Raw genomic sequence first — 26,892 nt, 5'->3', positions numbered from 1 at the left:
CAAAATTTGAATATTCAAAGAGTACCTTTGTCTTCTATGAGCTTAACTTAGTAACAAAGAGGCTAACTGGAGCTCTGGTAAACAGGATTGCACACAGATAATTTTGATTTTGTAGTGGAGAGTTTTTAATCCTTTCTTCATTGTCTCCCAATTACCACTTGCCACTTTGCCCACCAAAGGACCTGGGATAAACTTTACACTCCTCACAACAAATCTAAATTCCAATATCACATGCAGATGAAGACAAGTTTTTACAGATACAAACTAACTTGGAAAAAAAAATATATATATATATACACACACACACACATATATACGTATATATCTATATATATGTATATACATATATATACGTATATATCTAAACGTATATACATATATATGTATATCTATATCTATATCTATATATCTATATATATCTATATACGTATATATCTATATATCTATATACATATATATCTATATATCTAGATACGTATATACATCTATATACGTATCTAGATATAGATATGTATATATCTAGATACGTATATATATGTGTGTGTATGTGTGTATATATATATATAATTTTTTAATAGTTTTAGCTTTAAGTCAGTCATGCTCTGGCAGAGTAGCATTAACCATATAATGATGTCTGGAGGTAACTTCTGCATTTATAACTCATGACGTCCCACCTATACAGTTCTAGAAAAACCAACCTGCTAGATACAGATGCTCATTAAAAGGCTTGCACAAGAGAAAGGATATTACTTTTTTTATTATAATTGAAATGAAAGTTGAATAAAATGCATCAGATTTCCCATAATATCCTTACAATCTTCTTCAAATGCTAGAGTCATCTTCCAATGCTTTCTAGACTCAGAGCAGCACAAATTACTCTCATCCTTTATATTTCCCAGCCTCCTTGCTAGTCAAGTTGGATCCATGTTCTGGCCAACAAGATGTGGACAGAAATGGTATTAAGTCACTTCCTAATCTGGTTATAAGTGCCCCTGTGAGAACCTCCAGTTCTTTCTTCTCCTTCCTTGGTGATTTTGAAGATCAGATGGTCTCATTATAAGATAGAGATGGGTTACCTGTATCCCTGAGGGTCCACTAGGAGGAGAATCACCCTACAAGCACCAGACTGTGACATGAGCAAGGAATAAATCTTTGTGGCATTAAGGCACTAGTGTAAGTTAACCAACTATTATAGTGGTTAGCTAAAATCTAGCCCCTGATTTAGTCACCAAACCATGTGCCTTGGCACAGTCTTTTGCCAAAATGAGTGCTCTGGTCTGCATCCCCCCAGGGGAGGTACCTTTTGTAATTCACATGTAGATGCCATATGGGCTATCAGTAACCTTGACTGTACCCCCTCTCAATTGATCACCCTGTCTCTACTCTTTCCCCCCTTCACAATCCCTCTATAAAGAACTGCCAAAAAAAAAAAAAAAAGCTGCCAGACTAATATTCCTAAGGCATAAGACTGATCATGACATTTCTTGCTCAGAAAGCTTCAGAAGAGCCACACTGCTTCATGGATTAAGCCCAAAATATTTAACATGGTCTCCAAGACCCTCCACAATTCATTTAACAAACCCATCTATGCATCCCAATCACTACCTTTATCTTCACACTTCCATGTTCTCCATCTCTGGAAGCTAGTGTGGCATAAAACCAGGAGCTCCCTCAGTCTGACTCCACATAGCAGGTGCACCCCAGCTCACATCCAGCATTCACTGACCCAGCTTATGAAACCTCCACCTTCACTCCCTCCGTGAATTTCTATAGTATGGAATTTCTTCAAGTCCTCAAGCCTTCAGGAGTCACCTTTTCCTTTAATATCCAAATTAAAAGGCTCCACTTTCATCCTATGTGGTAAAGGCATATACATGTCTGTGGTTTATTTGTGGGGGGAGAAGGAGATTGGTCTCACAGTTGTTCTTGAGGTAAGTCCATCTGTAGCCTGTTCCTCCATTCTGCCTCTGCAGCATAGCAAGAATTCAACTGTATTCTCACTCCTTGTTGGATTCTACTCGTGTGGAGCATGTCAATAGCAACTCATCTTACCATGAGGAACCAAGAGATGAGGGAAAGACAACATAAAATGCATCTACTCCTCCTCAATGAGCAGCTAGGATTGGCAGGTAAAATAGAGGAAGTCCAACTTAATTTGAGTTTCAGATAAACAGCAAATTATTTTTTAGTATAAGTATGTCCCAAATATTGCATAAGGCATATTTATGCTAAAAAAATTCCTTGTTGTTTATCTGACACTCAAAGTTAACTGAGCATCTTGCATTTTTATTTGGCAGATCTGGCACTATTGGTAGTGTCGCCCTTTTGTTAAATTCTTGATCTTTGTCTCAGATTGGAGAGGAAAGCAGGACTCCTCCTGCCAAAAGCACTGCCATATATATTTTTTTTTCCACCAAAAACACTACCATATATATACCATATATATGTTATATTATGTATTTGTATCAAAATGTATTGTATATTTATATCAAAATAACTTTTCCCCCTTCAATGGCAATGCTTTCCTTCCTATTATTCATGTGTTACAATGATTTCTACACAATAATATCTCCCATATGACAAAAATAAGCCTCCTGAAGTCAGGAATGTTATTCTTCACATTTTTTCATTGGCTAGTTAGATTTTTCAGGCATCTTTCTGGCACTAACTATCTCCTTGCTATATTGGCATTTCAAGAATTCAAAACCAGCAACAGTGCCAGAAATTTTAAAGCAGATAACTGAGTCAGAAGAAAATGCCTTAGGCATGTGTAATAGCAAACCCTAGCACCTTTTCTGACTTGCATCAGCCTTGGATTTTTACTTTGGGACTTGCACATATGTTTCCAAATATCTTCCAATATCCTCCAGGAAATAGTTGGGTGCATTTTACATGAGGTGCATCAGACACTCGTAGGAACACACAGGTTACGGCTAAAAGTCATTCTTTTAAGATAGCTTGCCAGACGCGTAATTCTCTTCCTAAAACATAATAGGAAGCATCCCCACTTTCTGGGTGTTATTGCACTCTTCCAAACATATTTACACATTACCTGCAGCACTGGAAAGGAGCAAGCTGGCTACAAGTTAATGTCTTGTGAATCACACAGCCTCACTGTTCAGCTCCTACATCCTGTGTTTTCTTGGTAGCGCCTCTGGAAGCCAGAAAGAAGGGTGGGTTAGAGAACAAAAGTTAATGAAACGCCGTAAATACTATATAGGATCATGAAAACAAATGGCCTTGTTCTTTCTCTCACACACCCATATTCAAACAAGCATGATGCTCCAGATGCCAGTCACTTAGGTATCTACCATGATGATTCTTTTCATAAGGAATAGGAAATTAATTATAGCCATAGAGGTGCCCTGGAGTAATAGCAGAAAAAAGTGGGTGTGATCTGGCTCCTTTAAACAAGTAATCTAGAAATGGGAAAATTTTCCCAGACTGCTAACACTTTTTAGAGAATTTTGGTTACTTTACTGAAAAAGAAAAAAATATTAGATAGATAGATAGATAGACGGATGGATAGATAGATAGATAGATAGATAGATAGATAGATATAGATGGATAGGTATCAAGTAGCAGCAGGTTTAAAATGAGATGACATATCACATGATAAAAAATCCAAAGGGTATATATAAAAGGGCCTACAGGGAAAGTGAGTCCCTCCTCCACACTGTCCCCTCGTCCTCCTTTTCTGAGGCACCAGAGATGCCGATTTCTGTACCTTTCTAGATAATTATATAGCCCTAAAACAGATTTTATTTATACATAGTATGTATTATGTAAAATAATATACTACTATACACATCGCTTTTTCAACTCATTTTTAAGTCTTTTTTATTAGAAAATACATGAGTATAAAAATTTATAGAGTGATCTCATCTTTTAATTTAACAACGTAGTTCTGAAAGCATTCCGTATTAGTGCATACCACTCTGCTTCAGTATTTTTATTGTTGTATAATGTTTCATTACATGGATGTACCACTAACCAATCCCAATATGGATGGATTTTTTTGTTTGTTTCCAAATTTTACTATAGTGGAAGCTTTCTAAATTACTTTTCTCTGTTAGGAAAATGGCTTCAAGTGCCACTGAGATATTCAACAGATATTTACCGGCCGCTTACTATGTCCAATTCATGACACCTAGTCTCTGTAAACAATAATGAAACAAGAATATTCCTCTACATTTCCCCCTTTTCAAATTGTGGTTATTTCACAGGTGTGCACTATGGGATTTGTACTGTCCTTCCTAAGCTTGTAACTTAAGACTCCTTCTTCATCTATTAAAAGAAATCATCTAAATTTACTTTATTATGGCAAAATGAAAGTTCCATAGATCTGGATCTTTAAACTATCACTTTGAAGACTATACATCAATTTTCTCGGCAAAGGTAAACCTATGCTTAATTATATAATTACAGAATTTAAGAACCAGAGAAGAACTTCATGAGCATATAGACCAACCTCTTCACTTTACAGGCAAGGAAAGTAAAGCTAAGAGGATAAATGGCTGGGCCATGGTCATACTCTAGCTTATTTTTCTGACACAAAATTGGTTTGATATACCTCTCCATTCCCCAGTTAAAGGTCAAAACTGTGACTTTCACTCGTGGCCATGATAGAATAACAGAGACCTGATTTACCCTTTATTTAAACAAATGAGAACCAAACAAAATATATTAACAATAGTTTTTAGATATTGGACAACATGCAGCAGAGGACAGTGATCTTTGAAAGAAGAGAATTAAATGAGGTGAACCTACAATCACCCCAGCTTACCACCTGGAGAGAGTCTAGGCTACGGCACAGGCAAGGGAACCCCAACAAAGCCTGGCAGTTTTCCTGAGTTGAAGAGACAGAGGTGAGAACTCAGATCGGCTAAGACAGCCAGAATTTGTAGGAAAGATTACCAGAGAGAAGAAAGCTACACACAAAGAGTGTTCTGAAGATCCGCAGGGGCTCACCATCGTGAGTCTTTAGCTGAGTGCTAATCAACATACATGTTTAAGGAAACTACCAGAGGCCAAGCAGTAAAATACCTGAAAGGAGCAATTACTAGCATTCACACGGGGCTAGAAATAGTTCACATTCCCAACAGCCTAAATGGAAAAACTTTCTATCACATTGGGCATTGGCTTGAATATCAGAGAAGTATTGCCTCTTTAGTAGGCTAAATTACCCCTTAGTTCTAAAGGCTGCTCAGCTCCTTTTAGAGTTTAAAGACGAGACTCAAAAGGATCAAACTGTTTCCAAGTAACTTAACTGTGTCCCAGAACATAACTCAAAAATATTTAAAGGAAATACAGAAAGACAGACAGAAAGAAAGAAAGAAATGGAGGAAGAAAGGGAGAAAGGAAGACAAGGAGGAAGGGAAGAAGGAAGGAAGGGAAGAAGGGAAAAAATCAAGCATCCAACAATGTGAAATTCATAATACCTGGAATCTACTATTTTTATTGATATTTCTTTTTTTTTCACCAGGCATGCAAATTGAAGCAGGAAATTCAACCCATCATGAGGAAAACAAATCAATCAATCAATAGAAGCAGATATGTGATACAATTAGTAGATAAAAACATTAAAACAGCTGTAATAGGGGCACCTGGGTGGCTCCGTGGGTTGAGCATCTTGTTATGGCCTCATTTATCACCTCGAGGTCATGGGATCATGTTCCACATCAGGCTCTGCACTGACAGTATGGAGCCTGCTTGAGATTCTCTCTCTCCCTCTGTCTCTGCTCCCCCCCCCCAAAGTAAATAAATAAATAAATAAATAAATAAATAAATAACATTTTTTAAAAACAGCTGTAATAACTATGCAACATATGCTCAAGAAAGTAGAGGAAGGAGTGAGGATGTTAAGGAGAGAAAAAGAAAGTTTAAAAAAAGGCAAAATTGAACTTCTTATTATGAAAAGTATAGTATTTGAGATGAAAACTCAGAACTTCTATGGCAATTATCATTTTTGCCATTATTTCTAGCATTATCAACATCACAGATGTAAAATAATTTTTTACTGGGTCTAAAAATACTTCTTTTCATATAAAAATCTCAAAGTCACATACCAGTGTGCATCCAAACTATCAATGTAGAATAGTGTTTGCATAGTAAAAATATGCTAGCTGTACTTGCTATTGGTATTTATAAAGAATAGAAGCAACATACAGCCTTTTCTGTATGCAAAACATTGTTAAGCCAAGCATAACTTCTATTCAGAAGAGTTTAAAGTACAATGAAGAATAAAAAATTGGGTTCTGGGACTTCATTTTGAGGCTTGGCGCATGCATAAATTAAAGGGAAAAAAAAAAACGTTTATATGTGCCACTTAAGACATGGAATAAAGCTAGAGACACTTGCCAGGGTCAGTGACAGCAATATTCCCAGTTTGAGGGTGAGCTGAGTTTGAAGTATCTAAGCTAAGAAACGTGGTAAGTAGAAGGAGAAAATTAAGCAAGAAGCTGAAGGAGACCAAAAGGAACCCTTCTGAAAAGTGGGCATGTAAAAAATGTGACCACTATGGTTTACAAGTAGGTATGAATCTCCCTGACAGAGGCGGAGAAGGAGATAACATGAAAACACAATTAAATTCAACCCACAGTTATTGAGTGCCTGTTACCTGCAAAAGACTGCACCAAATGAAGTACTATCCCTTTCCTCCAGCAGCACGAAATATGATGCAAGAGATGGATGCAGATACATAAATAATTGTATCATAAGTCAGACTGATAGCTGCAGTAACATAGACATAACAACAGCTGAGGGAGCATAGGGGAGTAAAATAACTGGATCCTGGGGCTGGAAAATGAGGGAAGACAACATAAAAGGCAACATTTGAACCATGTCCTGTAAGATACAAGGGATTTTACTATATATAACGGGGGCTCATGTGGTTAATTTAATCTCCCATTTAATTCCATTTATTTCCATTCCATTAATTTCTCCATTTAATTTCCCCCTCCCTCACACCACCATCCATTTCTCTGCCTCTCTCTGCCCTGCTTTATAATCTATAGACTGAATCATCTGACCATCCTTGGTGGCTGGCTGGCTTTTAGTTGAGTTTGGCCAATCCAAGACATCTGCCAGAGATAAGAGGGCAGGAAGAGAGAGAGTTGGGGTATTCATTCACTGTCCCTTCCCTGATTCAGCACTGTGGTTTGGCAGGGGCTGCAACTCTCCCTACCCACAGCTCCTACTCATGGCCTCCAGTTCTCACTGGGCTTTGGTAACAGTATTTCATCTCCTTGGCCCTTTGGGCCTATAGAAGATAAGAGCTTCCCACTCTGCTAGTGTCTGAATGTCTTAAACACTCTTGTGGTCTCCCTTTACCTTGCCCGCGTCTCTTAAATAGTCTCTTCATTTGGAACATCTGAGTTGAACCCAGTCTTAAAGTAGTATAAGCAAAGGCAAAAAGGAACACATGTCATGATTGAGGAACCGTGATTGCATTATGGGGAACATGATGGGGTGGGAATCTAGGGCAGAGGAGAGTAGTTTTAGAGAACTGGGGCCAGATTGTGAGGGCCTCACTAAGGAATTTGGACTTTACTCTTGGGTAAAAGAAATCCAGTAGTAGTTATTGAGTGGGTACAGTCAGATCTGCCTGCTAGCATGTGCAGGATGGAGGTAGGTAAGAAGTCAGGTAAGAAGTTATGGCAGTAATGTCCTAAAATGGGGCACTGGATGATAGTAGCGAGAATAGATTTAAAATCGGTCAACTGGGCTACTTAGGTGGCTCTGTCAGTTAAGCAACCGACTTCGGCTCAAGTCTTGATCTCACAGTTGGTGAGTTCGAGCCCCACATTGGGCTCTATGCTGGCAGCTCAGAGCCTGGAGCCTGCGTTGGATTCCGTGTCTCCCTCTCTCTCTCTCTTTAAAAAATAAATAAAACATTAAAAAAAATTTAAATTGGCCAATAACAAAATCTATAGGGCATGGCAAATAAGTGAATTGAGGGGGGAAAGCCAAAGGAGTTTTTTAGGATGACTTCTAGGTTTCCAGCTTGGGAGAATGGTAACCCTATAAACACAGAGGAAGAGGTTCTTAGAACTGGGAACATGAGTTTGACTGGACCATCTAGAAAGTGAAGTGCCATGGAGCATTAAGGCTGAGAAGCTCAGCAAAGAACTAAAATGTTGGGTCTATGGATCAGGAATAATCTAAGAAAGATAGAAGTAGATACTCTAGAGCTATGGTTCTCAGTTCTAGCAGTCCTTGAGAATCATCTGAGGGGCATTTAAAAAGTAAAGGCCAGGGTCCAACCCCAGATCAATTAAATCTGATTTCTGGGTGGGATCGGAAATCAGACTTAGTTGGGGTGTATTTAATCAGATTTCATTGGATTTAATCTGGGTTTGGATTTTTAAACAGCTCCCCAGGTAATTCTTACTACATCCAGATCGAAAGAAAAACAGAAGCAGCTAAGAATGGAGCCTGGCAAGGGAGATGATAAAGAGCACACATGATAAAGAATGGCAAATAGAGATAAAGGCAGTAAGAAAAATTTTAATCAGGAGTGGGTAAGTACATCACATGCCATAGACAGGCGGAAGGGGAATGAGAAGAGGCCACTACATTTGGTAAATAGGAGATCATTACTGGTCTCTGGGAAAGCAATTTTGTAAACAATATTTTTTTAATGTTTATTTTTTTTAAGAGAGAGAGCATGAGCTGGGGAGGGGCAGAAAGAGGGAGACACAGAATCCAAAGCAGGCTCCAAGATTTGAGCTGTCAACACAGAGCCTGATGTGGGGCTCCAACTCATGAACCGTGAGATCATGACCTGAGCTGAAGTCAGGCGCTTGACTGAGCCACCCAGGTGCCCCTGGGGAAGCAATTTTAGTGACTGCAGGAGCCAGATTGCAACAAGTAAAGAGCAGATTTTAGATGAGGAACTGGAGTGGGTGTAGACCACTGTTTCAAGATGCTTGGTCCAGTAGATAGTAGAAAACAGCCAGTAACTTAAGCAGAAAAAGTTTGGAGAGAAAGTTTTGTTGGACTTCAAGGGAGAGCATATTGGCTGACTAAGGAAACATCAGAGGGAGAGAATGAAGATACACAGTAGAGGAGGGGTTACTGGAATAGCAGGGCCACAGAGGAACCTGGGAGTGGCAGGAGATTATTAGAGGAATCTCAGGAAAGGAATGCCAAAGAGATAAGCTCTAAATTGAGAAAGGTTGAGGGAGTTTAAGCCATCATTTTCATAACGCAGTAGAAGGCATGGTGGCTACTGGGAGAAGAGAAAAGGGAAAGGGCAGAGAACAGTTACTAAGAACTTTGTATGTGCCTGGCACCATGCTGAAATTCTAGCAAGGAAGCTCATCCGGTCATCTAACGTGCTTCTGAAGGACAAATGTCACACGGGATAAGAAGCAAAAATTAGGCTGTTCTGCCTGATTTCAGCCATCTAGTCACCTTGCTCCTCTGGTACCATTACTAATTAATGGCCCTTTAAAGCTTAACCTGCAATTTGTTTTAAGTTAAATACTCATTTCTAGCTGAATAGGGAAAGATTTCAGCTATGATAATATTTCCTTAGTTTAGTTTAAAGGGAAATGCTGTAGAAGAACATTTGAAGAAAGAGGAAAAACCTATTATTGTGAACACTCCACTAGAGAGGGCAAAGAAAGATGGGGTTTTAAAGAGAGTGTTTAATGGTCCAAGCTAAGGGCAATTAATAAATATTTAAGAAGTGGAATTAACCTGCATATTTTTAAGTTCTCCTTTTAAATGTAAAAAATGTTAACTTTAGATTACAAATCCATCAAGGGCTAGGACTGTGCCACCTCTTTCTGTGATGCCTGAGCAACTGTGTGGGCGCAGGGTTGTCCACTAAGGATTGAGCCATCCTCCACTGCCAGAGCCCCCCATTATTATCCCTGCTATATCATACAGGCAAGCAAGCCAGTAAGCTACAATTCTTTTCAGATGCAGATGGAGCCTCTAGATAGGAAACTCATGACGTTGGCTGTCCTTTCCTCTCAGAAACACTTTCCAAAATTAGGATCAGTAAACACAGAAGTAACTGCCAAGGTTTTCCTTCATTGACATCCCAGTGAACCAAGTTGGGGAATGGGCTGCAAAGAAAGGCAGGAAACTTGACCAACCTGCCTGAATGAGCCTTGGGGAACCCCAGAGGGATGACCCTTCAGCTGCCAAAAATCCAGTGGGAATAGAGGTGGGGGATAAGGTGGCAGGGGGCTGGGATGAACTCAGGGTAGCACCCCTACTTGGTTCTCCACGGCTTGAATACTGAACCACTATAAGTTGTTTCACACTTATTTCTTTGGTCTAGCCTACTTACAAAAAACAGATTTCAGATGATCAGACCTCCCTCTCTTAAACCCAGAAAGTACTCAGCCTTTAAGTTCCATGGAAACTGCATTCCTGTCCACATCACTCACCACTACAATCTTAGATCTACGCACAGTGCCTGGCACACAAGGTAATTCGTGCTCACTAGATATTTACTGAAGGTCTGAATTTGGCTCATATGATCCTGCTTTCTAGTGTTTCTACATATTATTTTTATTTGTTTAAAAAATTCCTTATAAAGTGTTTTTAAAGGTAGTACTATATTTTTTCATAAGTCTTCACATGGAATAGTCAAAGAAAAATTTCAATGCTAGAAGGAAGAGTCACTATGGAGACACAAAGACATTTGCCTATTGCTCCCATGGACTTATTTTACCTATAATTCTGGAAGTGTTCTAATATATATAGGTGCCCTGCAGGAGTATCAATCTGAAACTCCAGGCCTCTCTGTCCTCTGTCTCCTAAATAAATAGCTTTTCAAAGTGTGGTAGCTAGAAGACTGTCAAGGGTTGTATTACCTGACATTTACTTAATGCATTTATTTAGGGGAGTCTCTGTTTCTCTCCTACAGTCTCCCAGAGTTCTCTATCACATCCTGGGTGGGTAGATACAAGACAAACATTTTCATTTCATCTCCATCCCAAAAGGTCAAAATGATGACAAAATCAGAAATAGAACCCACACCTTTGGCTTTATTGCAGATTTCATCCTACTTAACCTTTAGCCAAACATCGGCTTCCTCTCAGCCTCTTCCTTAAGTTTATCTTCTTAATTCATAATCAATGCCAGCTTGGTCAGGTGACTCCTAAATATAATAACAAGAATAGTAAGCTGAATTTTATATAGGATCTTTACACAACTCCATTACAAAACGCTGTGCCAACTTACGAGTTGTAGAATTACAGAGTGGTGCTACTGAATTAAATAATAAGTAACAGCTGATACTAATAATTAGCTTAATTTATGGTCTAGTAGAACTGTCACAACTGAGGCCCCTCTCCCTCCGCCCCTCATCTCCCTGTCTTTTCTTCCTCCTCCCTCCTCCTTTGGCAACAGCAACCAAATGAAGCCCTGCGATTGTCAAATTAGTCATCATAAAGACAAGGCACTTCTTCCTTTACTCTTAGCAGTACAACCTTATTACATCAAGAATTTCCAACCTTTTTTGGAGTCCCATCACCCCATCATTGTTTAATTTCACAAGTGTTTCTCCTGATGTCATGCAGTTGGTGGGAAGGCCATACCAGGATAAATCGAAACCTCTTGAGGATCCTCAACAACTTCAGAAAGGCTCTTGCTTTTTGCAAAATCAAGCTTGGCAATGACTGCTCTACATGGTAACCTTGTAAAAAGGGTTCTCTCCACTTTAAGGGACTAAAAATTAAACACATCAGCAAGGTGATACTGGGGGTCACATGGCCGAAATTAGGAATGATTTTTTTTTTCCAGTGTCTGTGCATGGTGGCTTTCCATGGACAGTCTGACCTCAATGTATTGGACAGGATTCAAGAATGTTCTTATATGAACTTGATCTAAAAACTCATACAGCTTAGATCTAACATGGAATACCCATTTGATCACATTTAACACAGAATATCCATTTTATCACATTTATTAATCACCTACCTCCCTATGTACTGATGCCTAGCTCTGAAGCAGGAATATGGGCTTCCTCTACAATCAAAATAATGTAACCTGGTGACCAAATTCTCCAGGGCCACCAAAGTTGCTCTCTCTGTAAGACATGTTCTCGTGGTCAGATGGAATTAGGACTCGGAGGCTTTTTATATTGTGTGCTGCAGCACGAGAGGTAATTGTCAGTGTCCTCTATACTCTGATAAAACTGCCAACTTACCTGGATAAAATGTATCTCAATAACACTCCATCCTGAGGGAGGGGGCCCTGAGCAGGAAGTAGCACTAACCACTTTATGCATCTTTTATCATTGCATAAAAATGACTAACAACAATTTATTACTAGGTTAAGACGTCAGAACAATTAAAATGAACCTAAAAATGTAACATTGCCAGACTCTTCTGGACTACCTGAGAGTAACTGACATATTCATCTCCCTGCTCTACCCCCCTGCCCCATGAAACTCTTCACAGGAACTCACTTTTTTCTCTAATAGCTCCCTACCTAGAGGTAACAGGCCCAGGTCTGAGTCCCATCAAGCCTGGAGTTTTTTGTCTTTTGTGGGTTTTTTGGTCAGGGGGAAAGAGGTCTCTTTGTTTTCCTGACAATAAGCTTGTCCACTATAAAAGAACATCAGTGCTCTTTAACTGTGGGCTGAACCAGGAGCAAGCTGTTCTTGCTCCTTACCACCATGTATCTTTTCTGATTTGGTTTGCTGATAACACAACTAAAGTAGAAGCCTTCCTGACAACTGGCCTCCCAATCCCGCTGCCCTGCCATATCTGCTAGAGAAATGACTTTTTGTGTAAAACCACGTTTGGCAAATAGAAGAGGAAATTTCTGTTTGCAGAGAGTTCTTTGGTTTTACCCTTTGTTTTCCCAGAATGAACACAGGCCCTTCAGATTTTTAAATTGGAAGAGGGTCCAAATCCTTCTCTACAAGTCAGTGTCTGGCAAACATGAATTTAAATCCACTGGCACCACTTACTTGCTACAAGGTTCTCTGGGCTTATTTCATCATCTGTAAAATGGGGCCAAGTCTAATGAGAGCTATTGGCACTCCTGCCCCATTCTTGCTATTCACTTCCATTCCTTGTCTATGGTGATTAGGAGCCTGAATTTTACTGCCTAGAATATTTATCACATGTAGCAACTAGTTTAATTATAACAATATGAGTTGATAGAAAATAATTTTTGGAAGTAATCAAACTATGTTTGAAATTTCCTAGGCTCATTTCAGAGGTAGTTTCCAAGGCAGTAGGCAATGACCAGGGTTCACAGTCCTTGAGCCCTGGGACCCCTCACCTTCCAACTTAACAAATGACCCTGGGTGTTTATTTATTAGTGACTGAAGAGCTTTTGTAAACCAATTACCATGAGCAAACAGCACTTATTGTAAAGCAATAAACAACAATAAACCTTGCCCTTATCTAAATTCATTGCTCTAAGCCACAGACCTGCAGGGAACAGTTAGGTTTAAAACTCACAGTTGGTTAAGATTGAAGATTTATAGGCACTCCAGTCCAGCCCTCCTTGGGGAGCCAACACTGCTGAAGTACCAAGTCTGGAAGGCCAAATAACCTATACCAGGGGCACCTTTGGTCTTTCACTGGGGGCAGGGGAGGAAGAGGAGGGAAAAAAAAAAATCCTGGGCTATCAAAACACCTTTTTCCCAGGACATCGGAGTAGGCAACACATTACAGACAATTTCTCCTCCAGGTATATTGACCAATAAAATAAATGGAAAAATCATTGTTGTCCAGTCACACGTGGCAGATTGAACCCTCACATTTATCTCTATTCTTGCAAAACAAATTCAGCAAAAAAATTTTCAATGACATAAAACCAGAAAGACTGAAAGAGCACTAGACAAAGACACAGCAAATCAGAGAAATGAATAATATTTCAGAGAAAGTTGAAAGCTAAACATGCTGGAGAAAGAAATCAGTTAGGGTTTCAGAGACTCGGCCACTGGAGGGAACCGGTATCTCCCAAGGTCAGAGTTCTAAGCAGGCCTGAAAACAGGGATTGGTTGCATGTTTATATAAAACCCATTCAGATCACTTCTAGTCCCCCTCCTTCTCCCCTTCTCCTCTAGGATTATGTTCCAGAGAGGGACACCAGGAACTTTGAAGAGGGGTGGACGGTAGCACTGAAGAGAGTCCACAACTGCTTTCTTCCCACAATTGGCTTCTAGCACATCAGCAGCTGGGCTTGTAGCCCCAAAGGGCAAACTGAAGGATTTTCTCTGAGAAGTCTGATAGGCCCAAGAAAAATTGAGGTCTCGCTAGTTGACTCAGATCCCAGCTAGGGTAACCAGATTTAGCAAATAAAAATACAGAATGCCCAAGTAAATTTGAATTTTAGATAAACAATGGATACTTTCTTAGTTAAATTGTCCCATACAATATTTGGAGCATGCTTATATTTTAAAAAAATTGTTTATTGTTTATCTGATATCCAAATTGAACTGGGCATCTTGTATTTTATCTGGCATCTGTGCCCGCCACCCCAAGTTCTAGTTAGCTTCTCAGTGCCTCATGCTTATATAGAAACAAAGGTCAAGAAATACCAGATGTGTGAGAAAGGCCTCCGACATGAAAGACAGAAGAGAGGCCAAAACCAACTAACAATGAATGAAACAGGAGAAAACTAAATGAGCAAGAATGACTGTCATCAGGAGTACTTGGGTGACTCGGCCGGTTGAGTGTCTGACTCTTGGTTTCAGCTCTGGTCATGATCTCATGGTCATGGGATCAAGCCCCGTGTGGAGCTCCACGCTGGTAGTGCAGAGCCTGCTTGAGATTCTCTCTCTCCCTCTCTCTCTCTCTGCCCCCACTCCCTTCCCCCAACTTTCATACATGCACTCTCTCTCAAAATAAATGGATGAACTTAAAAAAAAGAATGAATATCATCAGAGAGATAAGAGAAAAATTGCTTCCATGAAACAAGAACACCATTCTATTAAAAAAGAAGAGGGATGCCTGGGTGGCTCAGTCAATTAAGTGGCCAACTCTTGATTTTGGCTCAGGTCATGATCTCATGGTTCCTGAGTTCAAGCCCCAAATCAGGCTCTACATTGATGGTGCAGAGACTGCTTGGGATTCCCTCTCTCCCTCTCTCTCTGCCTCTCCCCTACTCATATTCTCTCTCTCTCTCTCTCAAAAATAAATAATAAATTTTAAAAAAAGAAGAAAGGAAGGGAACAAAGAAGGAAAAAAGTTCAGAAAATGAGCAAACTCTCAGAAATTGAAAATAATGATTTTTGAAATTAAAAATTTACTGTAAGACTTGGAAGATAAATAAAGGAGTCCTGGCATGGGGTGTTGGAGCCTAAGGAGGATGAGGAAGATATCCATGGTGGAATACTCCAGCACCAGGTAGGAAAAGTACAAGATGAACCCGGAAAAGATGTGCTGGAAGGCAAAAAAGTGCTTAAAGAATGATGGGGATGTGTCAAAAGGACACAGAAAACAACTTGAAAGGACTTTCACTGGGGACAATTTAAGCATCAAAATACTTAATGAGTAACGTAAAAGTTTGATGAGAAATGGGATACTTGCATAATTTTAAATTAACTCCCCACTAACTACTTAGTCATTATGAAATAACTGGCCTGTTATTTTCCAATGTGCTACGATCATGTTAAGTCAGACTGAGGAACTCCTCTAGACTGAAGGAGACTGAAGATATTATCAAGACAACTGTTCAAACCTAAATGGGATCTAACTATTGGGTAATAGTAATATAACTTCCTGATTTCCGTAACTGTATTGTGGATTTGTAGGTTATGTCCATGTTTGTAGGAAATACATAATAAAATATGGAGGATGATGGAGCATCAAATCAACAGTTTACACTCAATGGTTCAGGGAGAAAAAGTTATATACACTATAGTTGCAACTTTTTTGAAAGTGTGTGATTATTTCAAAACAAACAAAAAACAGCAAATATATCATGCAATTGTAAGGATAATTAAATGGGCTAATGTATATAAAAGACGGGCTATAAACAGTAGTTTCCTGACATTTGGATTTAATGGTCCAATAAAACAGTTTTTTTTTTAATGTTTATTTTTGAGAGAGAGGAAGAGACACAGTGTGAGCAGGGGAGGGGCAGAGAAAGAGGGAGACACAGAATCTGAAGCAGGATACAGGTTCTCAGCTGTCAGCACAGAGCCCAATGCAGGGCTTGAACCCACAAACCCCGAGATCATGACCTGAGCTGAGGTCAGATGCTTAACCGACTGAGCCACCCCAGTCACCACCTTTTATTTAGCCACAGAATGACATTAAGAAGAATAAGAGTACCATCAATTATTATTATCATTTCATAAATGATTATTTCTGTGAAGAGCATCTCACAATCTCACAACTCGGAAACTGAATACATTTGTTTCTAAGTAGAACTCAGCACACTACCCTTATTCTTATTGTTTTGCTATTGCACCAACTTCTGAAAATGCCTTCATGAACCAGGCCATGTCGTTCATTGTATTTGGGGCCCCTGTCTCTCCCTTTCCTTGCCCATTCACCTAACCTAAAAGGTTGCATTGTCCAATATGGCCACTAGCCACATGTGGCTATAAGCATTTGAAATGTGGTCAGTCCATTTTAAAATAAAGTATAAAAAGGGGCACCTGGGTGGCGTAGTCAGTTGAGTATCCGACTTTGGCTCAGGTCATGATCTCGTGGTTTGTGAGTTCGAGCCCCGCATCAGGGCTGATGGCTCAGAGCCTGGAGCCTGCTTCGGATTCTGTGTCTCCCTCTCTCTCTGCCCCTTCCCTGCTTGCGCTCTGTCTCTCTGTCAAAAATAAATAAACACCAAAAAAAATGTTTTAAGAAAATAAAACAAAGTATAAATGAAGTGTTAACATAAGTGTAAAATACACACTGGATTTCAAAAATACAGTATGAGAAAAATGTCAAATATCTCCCCCCGATAATTTATATATCATTTACACGTTGAAATAATAGTATTTTGGACATACTGGGTTAAATACATTATTAAAATTAATTTCACTTGTTTCCTTTTACCTTTTCAAATGTAGCTACCAGCAAATTTTAAGTTATGTAAGTGGCTCACATTATATTTGCACTGCACCGGCACTGCTCTAAGGAACAGTCTTGTCTTTTCCAAATCAATTTGTAAGCTTTGGTTGTGCAGAGCTGGGAGATGAAAAGAAATGGATTGGAGAGGCAGGAGGAAGAAGAAGGGGTGAGCAAGAGGGGGCATAAACACATGCCTGGGGATTGAGGACAATTTGAGGGATTTGGTAGTAAAAGTCTCTGTCAGATGCAGATTGAGGAGGAGAGAAAAGGGAATTTAAGGAGTGTCCTCTGGGTTTATAAATCAGATCCCCTTTAGCATTCTTTGACAGATTTGCATCTCTAAAGATTAGAATACAGGTTTCATTTCTTCTTGGCTCTGGGATTACCTTCTTTGATTATGATTCTGGGAAACTGAGCCTCCTGAGAACCTCAGGATTTATTTGGGTTACTTTATTATTCTAAACAGTCATTAAATTAGTCCACAGAACTCTTCAGAACGTTTTCCCCCCATCTCTTTTCCCCATTCTTTCCACCCTTCCAGTTGGGGCTCTGGGGTAACATGAGGGTAGGCTGCTCAGTGCTGGAAGGACCCATCTACATTCCCACCCCTAACCCACCTGATCCCATCTCTTGCTCAGACCTCACACAGCCCTCCTGTGGGAATGACAGGTGATGGTAGTCACATTCTAATGGAAGTTTCACCCCATTAATACTTTCTTACCCACTAGGCTCATTCTTAAAGATGAAGAATCATTTGCATAATGAGATGTCACTTTTCTACCAGCTTCCTCTATTAATTATTCAGGCCTTCCCTTCACACTTACTCTGAAGCAAATGGTCTCTGATACACACAGCTCCCTCCCATGGGGAAATCCACCTTCTGAAATGTAGGAAGGAAAGGGCAGAAGGGGCAGACAACAGCCATAGCCAACCCCTCTGCCCAACTCCAAGTGTGCCCAAATTCCTCAAGCTCTGGAGAAGCCTAGAGAAGCTACTGTTCTTAGAGATTCAATAAATTGCCAGGCACCTGGGTGGCTCAGTAGGTTAAGTGTCCAACTCTTGACTTCGGCTCAGGTCATGATCTCATGTTCCTGAGATCAACCCCAGCATTGGGCTCTGCACTGACAGCACAGAGCCTGCATGGGATTCTCTCTCTGTCCCTGCCCTGCTCGTGTGCTCTCTCAATAAATAAATAAATAAATAAATAAATAAATAAGATTAAATTGCTCAAGGACACATAGCCCTTCCTTCCTTCGATTTCCCCTTTCTTTAGCTCTACCCTTTCCCCCAACTTCCCTCTTCTAGTTCTCTCTAACACATGTTTCTTCCTTGCCCCCCTTGCTCTTAAAGAAAGAGTCCGAATCCTCTTTCGAGCCATAGTGGGTATGCCAGTTCTCCTGAGGATAATGCAGAGAAGCCTTTTAACTGACTATAGAATGAATGACTGGTTAGAAAGACTCTCAGTCTCCAGGATGTAGTTGGAAAGTCCAGGATATTTTGAAGGATAGGAACCTCTCCCAGGGCTCTAAAAGCTTAACATTTTCATCAAGTGCTTAATTTAACTGGATAAAGTTGGCCTTTTTAGGAGTCTACTCTGAGGGATCCTATGGCTTCTCTGCCACCACTGACCAGAGTGATCCTTTGAGAAGGGACCCAGAGCTGTGGCAGGGCATATGCTGAGTACTCATTCTGGTGGGCTGTTGTATATATACTAGCAATAATCTTCATAATGTCATCATAGAGCATAAGATTTTCTAAGGATTTCTTTTCTTGGCAAAATAACACAGAAACCATCAAGGGGAAAACTCCTGTAACAGCTTTTCAGGGCCCAATCCTTCCAAGGCTGGTACACTCAAGTCTCTTTTTCATATATCACTTCCTCAGAGATGCCTTTCCTGACTTCTCATCTAGAATAGCAATTCGCCAGCCCCATTTACTCTGCATAACACTACAGTGGGTCGTTTTGTCATGTTTACCACTACCTTCAATGTTCTTCCTCACTTATTAATTCTGTCTTCCCCATTAGAACATAAACTCCATAAGGGTAGGAATATTGTCTGTCTTATGCTGTCTCTCTGATGTGTGGCACGTACTGGCTGCCCAAGGATCATCTCTGGACTGAACAAGTGAAGGAATCAGAGCGAGAGAGTAAGAGGAAGAATTAGGCCTTAGGAGGGGAGTCATGCCCCTCTTTGCTCTGCAGGACACCTGCGAATGCTCAAAAAGTGCTGACTATTTAACAAAAGCCTCAGTGGTTGAGGGCCCTGCCCAATATAGCTGAAAGAGAAGGACAGAGTGCTTTAACTGGAAATGATACTCCCATTATTTTACCCCAAGCTTAATGTGGCCAAAAATGGTAGAATAGAATAGAATAGAATACCCTGGAAAGGTTCTTGCCAAAGGGATTAGAACAGAGGGAGGAAGAAAAGACTAATGTGAAGGATCACTCTAAACTTCAAAAGGTACATACTGTACCTGGGAACACAGCCAAAGCATGAGGGCTGGGTGTGGACCGCAAACCCTCAGGGGCAAGCCCTGGTGCAAAGAGAAGACCTGTGTGGCCCAGAAATGATGTGATATGGTAGAAAATTAGATTAAAGGGATCATTAGTGATGCAGATGTACCTAGATTTCAAGGAGGACCTGAGCTTATAGGAGGGTCATCCCAGGTGCCTTTTTGCCAAGATTTTGAGACAGAAATGCGTGTGGTCCTACAGTGCTCTATTAAGAAGAGCATAAACCTAGGTGAGCCTGTCTGAACCAAGTAGACAAAGGCAGGTCAAGGGCTTCCCTCCCATCAAGTGCATATGTGCAAATGCCTAGTGGGGTGAGGGCAGGATCCTGCCAGCTGGGGTCTGCTCCCTTGGGGCAAGAGAATGCTGAGAAAGATGAGGCTGCCTGGCCCTGGTGTGAGCTCTTTCAAAATGGTTCTGGATCTGTTATCTCATTTTACTCCCATTTCAAACCTGTGAGGTTGGGAGGGCAGCTACTGTTTTCATGGCCATTTATGAACATGGAGACTGAGCACAGTAAGTTTGCAGCTTATCTTGAGTCAACTTGCTTAAAACAGTAAGAGAACGTTGCTCTCTCCACCAGGTTTTTAAAATGTGGAGCCTGCATCAAAATCACCTGGAAGCACCTTTAAAATGACCCTTGGGTGGGAAAAATAAAATAAAAATAAAACAAAATGACCCACCCCAAAAATCCTTAATCAGAGGACCTCCGGGGTCAGAGTCCAGAAATCTGCATTTTTATGGTGAGTTCCAGGCAATTTTTATGCAGACTAATTATTTAGTCTGGCATACCTTCCTTAACTCTAAACAAAATGTGTAATCCATTGAGCCATTAGCTCACTACTGAGCACATCTATTCCTATATTCTTTTTCTCAAATAGTCTCCCTTTGATCCGGAAACACAAGGAGTTCCTTAGAAGAGAGGATCGGGTGGTTGTAAAGTGAAGCCGGAACAAACATTAATGAGGCCTATTTAAAGCTCTGGTGAGGAACACTTGTTGAAATAATCATAACTAAATTGCAGATTGTAAAATACTGCAAAGCCTGGGAACCTACTCTTCAGTGGTTAAAGTGACATGCAACCCAACTAGCTGATCAAGTGTTCCAGGACTAAAAGGAACTGACGAAGACCTTCGGAGTCATCACAACTGGCAGGACCGAAGCTCCATGGCAGGCTGGAGGGCTGTGGAAACAAGATATGCTGCAACAAGTTCCAGAGCAAAACAAAGAAACCATTTTCAAACAGCTGTTGAAAGTCTATAAAGTAAGGATGGGGGAGGATCTACCAAAACATCCAAAGCAATTGAAGGAAATACCCAGTTCCAACAGAGAATGGATTCTTGGCAAAAGGGGCACAGCAGAAATCATAATCTATTTTAGTGTACATTACTGTGAGTTTGTAGAAATATAAATGAGCCGCTAAGAATAGTGTCCTTACTTCTCGGGGTGCCTGGGTGGTTCAGTCAGTTACGCCTCGGACTTCAGCTCAGGTCATGATCTCGCGGTTTGTGAGTTCGAGCCCCACGTTGGGCTCTGTGCTGACAGCTCAGAGCCTGGAGTCTACTTCAGATTCTGTGTCTCTCTCTCTGCCCTCTTCCCTTGCTTGCACTCCGTATCGCTCTCTCTCTCTCAAAAACAAATAAACATTTAAAACAATTTTTTTAAAAGAATGGTGTCCTTACTTCTGTAGTAATCCCTTACGTTTGCAGCACTCTTGATGGCTTAAAATCCTCCATATAACCATGCTCATGTGACCCTATAGCACCTTAAAAATACGAAGCCCTTTGACCGTTCTTCATTATTTATAATCTTCACCACTGCCCTGCAATAGTTATCATCCCCCTTTTGCAAATGAGAAAGTTTAGACTTTTAAAATGGAGAGATCTACAGAAGATCACCCAACTCATTTGTGAAGAAACTAGGACTCGATCTAAGGGCTTTCCCTTCTCCTCACTTGTCCCCCTACTATTGACTTCTGCAAATAAGTAAAATGTAGCTCAGGCAATCATAGCATTTGAGGGCTATAAGCCAACCTCCCATTTGACAGATGAGAGAACTGAGGCACTGACAGTACGATTGAGGCTTTGTCCCAGGTCGCATGGTTATCAATAGCACTCAGATACTGGATCCCATCTCATGATCATCCAGTTCAGAGTTCATTTGTTCTACTTTGCCTTGCTTCCTCTCATAGTTTATGGGTAGCTAAATGTAAGTCATGCATGTTAATTTGGAGACTTGGAATAAATACCTTTAATAAGGGAGCTCCCTAAAGTATAGAAGCCTAACAGATTAAAAATTCATTAAGTTGGTTTCAAAGGGCATCTGTGGGGGCATCTGGGTGCCTCAGTCAGTTAAGCATCCGACTCTTGATCTTGGCTCAGGTCAGAATCTCACGGCTTGTGAGTTCGAGCCCCACGTCGGGTTCCACACTGACAGTGCAGAGCCTGCTTGGGATTCTCTCTCTCTCCCTCTCTCTCTCTCTCTGCCCCTCCTGCATTTGCTCTCTCTTTCTCTAATAAATAAACTTAACAAAAAAGGGGGGGGCATCTCTGGCCGTTTACATTTAGTGGTTTTAAAGGCTTTGAGCTTTCGGCTTCTCACACCTTATATTATAATACAATATAGATATATATTATATGTTATAATCAATACACTTGCCATAATAAACAGTATAGAAATATTTGCTCTGAGTGATGTCCAGATTTCTCTTGTTGCTGTCGATGGCTAGAAGCTCCAGACAATGGCAAAACTGCAAATGTCATTTTATGTTAGACTCTTGGTAACAGGGAGAGACCGATGAAAAGGAAAACTGGATTCAAAACATGATTTCTAAAGTTACCAGTTGCCAGAGGCCACATGAGGCCTAGCCCCGGGACAACAGGTAAAAGTGAGTGTGGTTTGCAGGCATGTGAACAAGTACTCATACGCCCATGTGCTTAATAATATTATTCAACAGCCAAGATATGGAAGCAACCCAAGTGTCCATCAACAGATGAACCGATAAGCAAAATGTGGTGTCTACATACAAGGGAATAATATGTAGCTGTTAAAAGGAAGGGAATTTTGACAGGTTACAACATGGATGAACCCTGAAGACATTATGCTAAGTGAAACAAGCAAAAGGACAAATATTGTATGATTCCTCTTATATGCGGTTCTTAGGCAGTGAAATTCTTACAGACAGTAAAATGGTGGTTGGCGGCGAGTGAGAGAGCAGAAAATGGGAAGTTAGTGTTGAACAGGTTTCGAGTTTCAAAAAAAAAAAGAATATGCCTTGTTTTTTTGTTTCCTCCCTCATTTCCTATGGGCAATAGGGTTATGTGTCCCTGTGATAGCCTGGGGACTCCAGTTCAAGCTCCAGATTTTTTTTCAACCTTTTTGAAAATGTTCACAGCACTACAAGCAAACAGGAAGACAAATCCAGAATGTGGGGCGTTACGTAAGACAGTCGGGCCTCTTCAAAAGTCAGTATCCCTAAAAAAGGAATGATGGGGAGGATAGTCTAGATTGAAAGAGCCAACCAAACACAATGAATGCATAAACTGTGATTGACTCATAGTTGGAAAACACTAAAAGACATTTTGGGAACAACAGAAAATGTGTGAATATTTAGGTAATATTTAAAAATCATTGCCTATTGTTTTAGATGTAGTAATGGTATTGGGGTTATGTAGGAGAATCTGTTTACTCGGAGGAGGTACATGCTGAAGTATTTAGCGGTGAAGCAGTCATGATGTTTGCAACTTACTTTCAAGTGATTGAGGGAAAGATACACACATAAGAGCAAAGTAACTATACAAAACCCACAAGTAACAGCGAAATGGCAGTCACGAATAAAACAGTTATTGAACCTAAATGATGTGTATAAAGGTGTTCACTATGTTACTTTTTCAGCAATTTTGTATACCTAATAATATTTATTATATGATCTGTAAAAATTGAGTATTTGTGGATTCATAAATATGAAATCACTAATTGATACTTTCTCTAGTCAAATCCACCATCATTGCCCGTTGCTGAGTGTTGAGGGTGTACCAGGCACTTGGCCAAACCTTCACACATTATTTCATGTAATTCTCAAACACTCTATAAAGATGGTGCTATCATTAGTCTCACTTTTACAGATAAGCAAGCTGAGGTGCACAGATCAAGTAACTTCTCCGAGATTCTTAGCTATTGAGTGCAGTCAGGATTCACACACAGTCTGGCTACAGACAGGATAACCCCTTCAGAATCCTGGAAACACTGGAGACAATTCTAGGCATTGAGGCAAGCCCATGATGGAGATGTATTGGGACCCAAAAGCCTTTCAGAGCCCCTTACCCTATAGCCATTAAGGGCTTATTTCTCCTCCTCCTCCTCTTTTTCATTTTTTTTTTTTAAATTTTTTTTTCTTAAGTTTATTTATTTTTGAGACAGAGAGAGACAGAGCACGAACGGGGGAAGGTCAGAGAGAGAGGGAGACACAGAATCGGAAACAGGCTCCAGGCTCTGAGCTGTCAGCACAGAGCCCGACGCGGGGCTCGAACTCACGGACCGTGAGATCGTGACCTGAGCTGAAGTCGGACGCTTAACCGACTGAGCCACCCAGGCGCCCCTCTTTTTCATTTTTTAAGTAAGCTCTAGATCAGGAATCAAGCTAGATCAAGCTTTACTGACTGAGCCAGCCAGGAGCCCCCAGGGTATATTTCAACTATATAGGAATAGGGTCCTAGGCTGCAATGCCCCAAGGTAAAAGCCTTTGTACCTGGGTTCTAGTGATGAATCTGGGTATTCTGCCCCACCCAGGGAAACTCTGGGTATTTTACAGCTATTATCTCATCTGTAGCCCTGGGCAAAAACTGGGAGCAAGTGTAATTAACTATCTCTAGTTGCAGCTCCAAAGGCTTGCCTGAAGTTCCTGGCTCTAAGATCCACCTGGCTTTAAACCGCAACAACAGTAACCACAACAGTTAAAATTTATATAATACTTGTTATGAGCCAGGCACTCTTCTAAGTGCTGAAATATACTAACAAATCCCCCACAACACCTCTCTGGAGTAGGGATGTTATTATCCCCACTTTAGGGGATAATAAACTGAGGCACAGAATATATGTCCCCAAGGTCACACAGACAGTAAGTGAAGGAATCTGATTCCAGCCAGAGTCTGCTTATAGCTTGTTAATCCTGATAGGATCCCAGAGATGCCTATTGGTTCTTGGCAGTCCTGATGAGAATTTTATCTCAGTGCTTGCCCCTGACAGTGTGAGTTGAGACCTCTGCCAGTTATGCGAACCTGTGTTCCGATTCCCAGCTCGTTCTAAATGTGGCCTTGAAGGTCTTTATTTCTTACAAAACAGCAATAACTCTCAGGTGGTTCAGTATCCGAGCTAATCCCCCACCTTGCTACCTGCCTAGGATGTGGACCTAACAGACCACAGGAAACTTGCAAGTTTATCTTCAACAGAAAGAAGAGAAGACTTCCTGGTCGGTGTCACCTGATATAACCAACCACAAAGCCAGCTACTGGACCCGACTGTGAAGTGGGACAGAGCTAGGCCTTCCCCACCCCACATGTCCTCCCACCTGCCACTGTCCCTCAGTGTCAAATGAACCCCTTACAGTAAGGTCCTAGTGACACATCTTAGGATCCCTTGGAGACAAGGACAGCCCACCCAAAGGAGTGCCTCTGGTGGCAGAATTTCAGGCATGGTAATAAAAGCAGGCTTATTTCCCTTTGTGCCATAGGAAAAATTTTTAAAAAGAAAAAAAACAATTTCTGTTCCTCTTCACTGGCCGTCTAGCATGACAAATCAGCCAAGGTTCTGTGTTCAGTGATCTCAGCTCTTGGTTTTGCCTCGGCCAGTGGCAGCAGTTAGCTACTAGCTTTTCTACAATTCAAGGGTCAAGCCCAAAAAGGAATTAAGCTGAAGGTGCCCCAGAGGATGCAGTGGGGATGGGTGGAGAGAGGCTGAGGCTTCCTGGATGAGGGACAGAGCTGAAATCTGCAAGCCTGGAAGGACATTAAAGGGGAGATGTCCTCAAATGGTGGACACCTGTGCCTCTTGAGCAGGGTCTGGGGAGACAGTTGGCACCTGGCAGTCAGGGCTCCAAAGTGTCTGTGTAGGAGGGTCTTAGTGGCAGAAATCTGAGGAGAGGTGGAGGCTGTTCTAACTATCTCTATATTCACGGGAAGGAAGGAGCAAATAGTAATTATCTATAGTGAAGAAGGGTAGACACTGACCCAGATTACTGGGGGAAGGGCTCCTTCCACTCTCCCCCCATCCCAGACGTGGCCCATACCTAATGCCTCAGGAACAATCTCTAATTATATGACATTGAAAACTCGGACAAGGGCCTATAGCAGAGCCTGCAGGCAAAGTAGACGCTAATATTGGAAACCTTTTAGCCCAATAGTTGCATCTTGTAACAAAAGAAGGAATATTAATAGTCGCTATTTTATTGACTATCTCAGACCCCTGCTGCATTCTTCTGTTACCAAGTAGGCCCCTAGACTTTAGTACTGCCCAGGGGAGAGGAAGAAGGAATTTCAATAATAATTAATATCAAAGGACCCTCCCCCCACCCCACAACAACCCCAGTCAGCCCAAGGTGGGGGTTCAGAGCTTGATTTCGGTTGTTTCGGAAAAATAAAAACTTGCTCCTTGACAAAGTGGAGCAAATGCATACCTGTTATTTAGGCCTCAGTGGGAGGACAGCAGTGGGGAAGGGGAGAGGTCTGAGTGACCCTGGAATCACCAGGCATCTGGAGACACTGCCAGGCTCTGCCCCCCTCCATTTGCTGTTAGTAGGCAAAAGACAAATTAGCCCAGTGCCTCCTGAGCCAGAGTTTGCAATGCAGAGTCTGCAAGAATGTTTGCTTGGGGAGCTGCACTGTTCTTTATCTCAGCAGGTATAATTCCATCACATGATTGTCTTGGATCTGCTTTTCCCTGCTCCGGCCCAAGCTTGCCAATTCAGACAAGCATTGCTGAGAAATAAATAGTCCTTCTCTGTGTCAGCCCAGAAAACACTAGGGGTCTCTTTACATAGAATATAATGAGAATTTCCTGACTTCTGGAGTTAGAAAGGGCCTCTTTCCCTACCCCAAGGGCCTACAAGCTGAACTTCCCCTTTGCAGGCAACTCACTGGCCTCAGCAGGGAAGCCAGGCTAACCGTGCACCACTTCCCTCTCGGGTCCCAACCCTGTCCTGAGCTTTACAGGTCACTGGTAGGTGAGTCAAAGAAAGAAGACCTCGGGGCGCCCGGCTTGCTCAGTTGGTTAAGCATCTGAATTCGGCTCAGGTCATGATCTCGCGATCTGTGAGTTCAAGCCCGGCGTGCTGTGCTGACAGCTCGGAGGCTGGAGCCTGCTTCAGATTCTGTGTCTCCCTCT

The 26,892-nt window shown here is 41.2% G+C and overlaps 1 protein-coding gene across 7 annotated transcripts in view; it reads right to left on the bottom strand.

Moving 5' to 3' along the window:
* The window catches only part of FUT8 (fucosyltransferase 8), a 342,855-nt gene extending 326,232 nt beyond the window's left edge, over positions 1-16,623 (bottom strand). For 6 of the 7 annotated variants that reach the window (XM_032593383.1, XM_032593384.1, XM_032593382.1 and 3 more), the window contains exons 1-2: positions 11,002-11,122; positions 3,053-3,154 (exon numbers count right to left, since the gene is read on the bottom strand). The gene's annotated coding sequence lies outside the window, so the exon portion shown is untranslated. Of the gene's footprint in view, positions 1-3,052; positions 3,155-11,001; positions 11,123-16,591 lie in introns of those variants that run through there. The other variant, XM_032593385.1, reaches the window with a different exon arrangement.
* Between the last annotated feature and the right edge of the window lie 10,269 nt (positions 16,624-26,892).

Source organism: Lynx canadensis, chromosome B3 (genome assembly GCF_007474595.2).
Source record: "Lynx canadensis isolate LIC74 chromosome B3, mLynCan4.pri.v2, whole genome shotgun sequence".
NCBI lineage: Eukaryota > Metazoa > Chordata > Mammalia > Carnivora > Felidae > Lynx > Lynx canadensis.
The sequence above is the reverse complement of the archived record's forward strand: the minus strand, read 5'-3'. Positions and strand labels throughout refer to the sequence as shown.